The following is a 6589-nucleotide window of genomic DNA, read 5'->3' as shown; positions in this document are numbered from 1 at the left end:
CATGTGAAGAAATAGCTTAAATACAAATGTCCTTGGGGGCCCAAGCCCTAGTCATGATAATTGATAACATTCGGGCCAAGCCCTAATCACATATAAGACGTATTGGGTGTAGTTTTCCTACCTCAAGACCGAGTAAAGATTAAATAAGAACGACCCTCGAGCACGATCCCGGTTCTGAGCCCCTGGCGATAACCTAGTCACGCCCATAATATAGGATTCCATCAATAACCAGCAAATAAAGGCTTCCGGACCGAGTCCTAGCCTTTGAGGCCTCGAGTTCCACTAAATCGGGTACCGGAATAGATCTTGAGCCCTAAGAAAAAGGTTCCCATTTTTAAAAGCTTCCCGAGGCCAAAAATGCCTAGGCAGGTCGCGCCTGACCCTGAGGGTCGCGGCGCGCCTCCCAGACAGAGACCTCCCAAGGCCCTGGGTTCAAGCTGAGTCCCGGCCCCTCAAGAACAAGGTCTCGACTTGGCCCCACGAACCCAAATTTAGAACACTTTTCAGCAACCAAAATCAATCCAAACTAACCCAATTTCACCCCAAAACCCTAATTCAATCCCCACAATAGTTCTAACATCTTTCCAGCAACAAAACCCAACAAAAATCCAGTCTCAAAACCCATCAAAACACCCAACCAATTCTCAAGCTTAAAGGTCAAGCACACTTCAAAACAGCCAAACAAAACATTGAATTTGAATGGTAAAAACATGGTATAGAGCTTAATCTCACAAGCTGCAGTAGAACTAATTCCCCAACTTTTAGACTTCAATTCCCTGATTTCTAGCCAAAATCCTCCTTAGTTCTTCAAAGGTTAACTTGGTGAAGCTTAGAGAAGATGAGAGTAAGAGAAAGAAAGGGTCGGTGAGTGTTTAAGTGTTGTTTTGTTTTTGTCTTTTGTTTCCTAAGGCTTAAGTGACTTAAGCTAATCCCTTGGCTCAGGGTACCAAAAACGTCCCTGAGGTCAAAAATGGTCAAATTCCCCAATATTTCCTCCTAAACTCACTAACTTCAAATATATCTCCAATTATTCATTTTCATTACCTGATAACCCAATTAAATTCCTAATACCCAAAATACCCCTCGACTCGCTCTGAGTCGGGTATTGGGCCCCGTTGTGACTTTCCCGCTAACTTGCTCCCTAGGATCGCCCCGTGCCGAGAAACTCAAATAAACCCACATAATAATGTGGTCTCACACATATATCATATATATGCACATAAACATACAATTATGCCCGCAACGGGCCAAATTATCAAGATTTCCCTTCTAATAAGAAATGGGCCTACATGCATATTTAATACCCCTAAACATGCACAACTAGTCATATTATCACATAATCAACATAATTACAAGTAAATATAACAAATAAACATTATAACTCCATATATTACCATCCTGAAACCCTATTCAAGGCCCTAAGCCTTATTAGGTAATTTTGGGACGTTGCATGATGATTATGTCATCTTGGTGAATCTATATATTGATTATTGTTTATTTTGACTGATGAGATGAGAGGCATAATAGAAACGAAGAGGTTTATATCTTCCACTTTCAAGATGAAGGACCTTGGAGAGATCGATACATTCTTTGGTATAAAAGTGAGAAGAAATAGTGGGGGTTATGCCTTAAGTCAAGCTCACTTTGTTGAGAAACTGCTTGACAAGTTTACTCATCTCAAAATCAATGAGGGGAATATACCATTTGATTCAAGCATAAAGCTTGAAAAGAACAATGGTAGAGCAGTTGGTAAACTTAGTATGTTTACTAACAATCCAAGTATCGAACATTGGAAGGCAAGTGAGCGAGTTCTAGGGTACCTAGAGATGACCAAGAAACTAAGCCTCCAATATTAAATGTTTCTAAGATACTTGAGGGATATTTCGATGTAAGTTGGATATTGAGTGTAGGAGATAATCTCTCCATAGCCTGTTGAGTGTTTATGCTCAGAGGAAGAGCAGTTTCTTTGGGTTCAAAGAAACAAACATGTATTCTACACTCAACCATGGAGGTTGAGTTTATAGCTCTAGCGGCAATCAGCGACGAGGCCAAGTGACTTAGGGATATCATTGTGGATATCTCAAATTCTGCGAAAAATATATCAATGAACTCGATACATTGTGATAGTCATGCCACACTATCTAGAGCTTATAATGGCACATATAATGAGAAGTATAGACATATAAGTCTAAGACATGAGTATGTGAGACAATTGATTCAAGATGAAATCAAATCTATATCATAAGTGAGAATTAGTGAGAACTTAGCAGATCTGCTCACATTTCTACATCTAGAGGGATGGGACTAGAACTTCTAGAATAATATATTCACCAATGGCGGCAACCCAACTCCAAACTTGTGTACTTCAAGGGCAAGAGTTCAAAGGTTATAAGTCACTGATAAGTGGATAGTTTCAACACTAACATAAAAATGAGTGCCATTTAACGATGGTTAGTGTTTGTTGCTACAAAGTGAGGGCTAAGCCTAAGGATTTTAATGAAGTTCAGTTGTGTGCAACAAGCATCTCTAAAGGTAGCAAAGATGTTGTAAGAACTTCACCTATGTGAACTTAGAGGTGGTGCCGCCTCTCATGGGAGTTGGAGTTTCTCCCTAGAAAGTTCATGAAATTATTGAGCACAAGGCCATGAAAAGTGTTAAGCATGCACATTGGGAAAATTAATGGCCAAGTGGAGGTGTGTGAGGTGTTACCGGTCCTATCATTAAGGAGTACTTTGTTAAATATTCAGACACTAATGACTTCGATAGGCCTTTGTAATTCTTTCACTAAGGTAAAGTTCAAATTGAAAGATACTTTATTTTATGCACCAAAACTGTTAAGTTAAAAGCAGAGGAATATATTTAAGCAAATCGGGGATTGTTGAGATTGGTTAAATATAATGGTTAAGTTGTTTACATAATGTGGTGAAATACACTTAATGGTTTTCACTTACGTTGAAGTGAAAACATGAGATTTTTTAGTATGCATCTATAATTGATTTTTATGGGTCCAAAGTGATACAATGAGGTATCTAAGCAAACCCAAAATGTTTGGAGGCATTTAGAGATGTTTTGGGGCAAGTTTAGGAGTTCCAAGTCAGGTTGACTGGCATTGTGTCACCACTGGGAGGCGACGCGTCGCCTTTGGATTGTAGAACCACCTCTTTTAACAAAGCACAAATGTCGGGAGTCGGCGATGGCAAGCACGTCATCACATGAGGAAGCAACGAATCAAGTAACCAAATCGAGTAGCTAAGGCTTAAGAACTTAGCCATGAAAGAGTTCCAGATAGCAGGACCTTCTCCGAGGCCCATGTGCACCTTACAGTTGCCCTCGCCTGGCGCCCTTGCCTATAGAACGTGCCTAGAGCTCGCGCCTCGCACCCTCGCCAATTCTCTTGGCCCGGAGGGCCCACGCCTTATGCTTGTGCCTGGCACTGACGCCTCACACCCAAGCGCCCATGTACTCTCTCCATCGCCTCTACTGTTCCTAGCATTTGGAAACCCTCACCAATTCCCTCTGCTCGGAGGGCCCGCGCCTGGTGCCCACACCTCGTGCCCAAGCACCTTTGTGCCTTCGCCATTCCCTCCGTTGACCTGAACCTTGTCCAACCCTTGCTGATTCGATGTTGAGGCATGTTCCCTGGCCTCCGACCACCCGGGGCAACGAGTCAATGCCTCCACCCTTCGCCAATAAGATCCACCACCCGATCACCCCCCCTCATGGTCGATTCAGGGCTCTCAATTGCTTGAACCTCCATGACCAATCTAAATCTTCCTAGCTCAAACTATTTCCAGCACCAATTTCATAAGTCAAGCAAGAAATGAAGAAATTATCCAAGAACAATCTAAGGCTCAAGCATTCAAGAGAGTTCAAGCAAAACCCATGCAATGTGTCAAATTAATGGGCAAGGAAGCTTTCCAAGATGAAGATAAAGCTTGTAGGAATGGACCCAATAGCGAGACGCGTGAACTCGGCGAAGACGAGGACCCAATGGACAACAAGCTCACAGCAAGAGAGGGAGTGGCAAAAACTTGTTGAATTCTCAAGGTGATGGACGAATGGTCGACTTTATAGACCCCTCTAGCTCACCCTTGACGATGGATGTCACCACTCTAATGGCCAAGATGCCCCACGCGAGAAGGAAGAGGGGATAGTTTTGTTTCCCTTTTGCCAAGAAACAAAATAAGCAAGAACCCAAGGTCTTCCCTCACCACTTTATAAAAAGCAAGCGCCACCGGCGGCAAGTAGACTCGCAAGCCAGTATCCACCAGCACTTGACGGAAAAGGAAACACTCAAAGCTCAAGATGATTCCTAAATATGGGAAAATCACGAATAACACAAAGAAGAGGAAATACCGACGCTTCCATAGCAGGCAAGTGAACCCCTGTAGCTAGCTGCCCTTGGACTAGTACTTAGGAGACACCTCGCTGATGGCACCCATGACCTGCCACAGCAAAAAGCTATGGGAAATCAAATTCCTTGGCTCTGAGTTAGACCATGCGGATACGGGCTGAGCAACCGTCCCATCCCTAGACATGGATGTTAAAGCTTGGCTAGTCCCTTGGCCTTGTATATTATAAATGGTACAAGCCTATAGTGAATATGGAAACTCAATAAAGTTAGGGTACTCATGCAACATCGAAGCAAGCCATTGCTTAACAAATTGAGCACATCCACCACACTTCCAACACCACACCCCATGTGCTGCTTCTCTCAAAGGAAATGACAAGAGTTTGGGTACGAGTTAGGAAACAAAAATGGAGGAGAAGCCAACTCCCTTCATGAACAGTAATCAGTGCCGAGCAAATCCAGGGGAATGGCGCGCTTGCCAATGCGAAGACCAATCAGGTCCGAGCATGCGGCAAGAAGGTTGTTTCCTGAGTGGATTCAAAACCACTATAACAATTTTCACTTTTAATGACTATCTATGATGACTTACACATATGGTGTAAGACATTATAAGTATTTAAGGATATTTTAAGTCTAAGGAGGTAAGTCATTAAAAGTTCTTGTTTATGACTAAGTGGGTAAGTCATTAAAAATTGTTGGAGACGTTAATAACAAAATTCGAAATAAATTAATTAATTTATAAAAATTCAACTTATGAAGACTTCTAACGTCTCCCCTAGTAAGATGTGTAGGGAATCTTACGTCTCTCCTGGGAAGATGTGCCACATCAGACGTCTTCCCATGGGAGACATCAAATTTCCTACACATCTTCCTAGGGGAGACGTTAGAGGCCATCCCCTAATATACCCTCAACACTACTCTTCTTCATCCCCGATCGCACAAACCAGAGAAGAGTTGCGTTTCTAGGGCAATTTCAGGTGCATTTTTGCAATGTTGGGCTCTAAAATTCTAATTTCAAGTATGGTTTAAAAATTTAATGAATGTATTATAGTTTTTATTTTCTTTAATTATTAGTGGGTTAATATTAGGTTTTTAGGGTTTTTGTATGTTGCGGATTTGGGCAAATCTTGGCTCAATAAAGTTGATTTCAAGCATATTTGAGGTAAGATTTCAATATTAAAACAATGTATTATGGTTAGAATGATAGAAAAAAATAATATTTGTGCATTATTATTTTATATAATTTATGGGTTTATTAGAAATATATGTTTTAAGTATGAAAAATAATTTTAATGTAGATTTGAGATACCACATTGTTTACTTTTAAGATGATACAAATATGTTTACTATTTAAAAAAAATTACTATTTTATCTTAAAATTATACATTTTTCTAATTTTTTTTTTAATTTTTTAGGTTGATTGAGTATATATATATACACATATGTTTTGCTAAAATGTATTTAATAACTTTGTTTAATGTAAGGAAAATAATTTGAATTTTATTTTTACATAGAAAATTGCATGTATAGATATAAGTAATTCAAGTATACATTTTATGATTTTTTTAAATTTTTATTTTTATTTAATTCGAACAATTATATTTGTATATATTTTTTAAATATTTTATTAACATTTAAGCAGGTTGATTATATATAGTTATGTTTTTTTATTTGTTTAGTAATCTTTTATTTATTAATTAATTTAATTTTGTATGTTGTGGTTTTAACTAGGGTGATTTTTGTGAGATTTTGTCCTCAAAATTTATATTTCAAGCACATATTGAGATTATTAAGTATCTAAAATTGCTAGAATAAGTTATTGTTAATCCAATTATTTAGTGATATTTTTTTAGTAATCTTTTATTTATTAATTAATTAATTTTGTAGGTTGTGAATTTAATAGCAAAGTGCATTCCAAATTGAAATAAATTTGTTTGCTAGGACTATTAATTACAAGAGGTACATACATTATTTAAATTCTGGTTTTAGTATTATTAAACTTTTGTTAGAGGAGTTTGAATATCTTAAATATTCATCTATTGTAAGGTTGAGAACTGTGTGTTTTAGTGAATTAGGTTTTGGAAAATTTGTTTGTGTGCTGCAGAGCTATAAGGAATAAATTACTTATTGTGTTTAGTTTGAATTGTTTGACTTATTGTTCACATATCGTTAGATCACTATTATAGGAGAAATGCTGCCCGAATTTGTCTAGAATTATGTATTCTATTATTATATTTG

This window comes from Humulus lupulus, chromosome 1 (assembly GCF_963169125.1).
Source record: "Humulus lupulus chromosome 1, drHumLupu1.1, whole genome shotgun sequence".
NCBI classification, from domain to species: domain Eukaryota; kingdom Viridiplantae; phylum Streptophyta; class Magnoliopsida; order Rosales; family Cannabaceae; genus Humulus; species Humulus lupulus.
The sequence above is the reverse complement of the archived record's forward strand: the minus strand, read 5'-3'. Positions refer to the sequence as shown.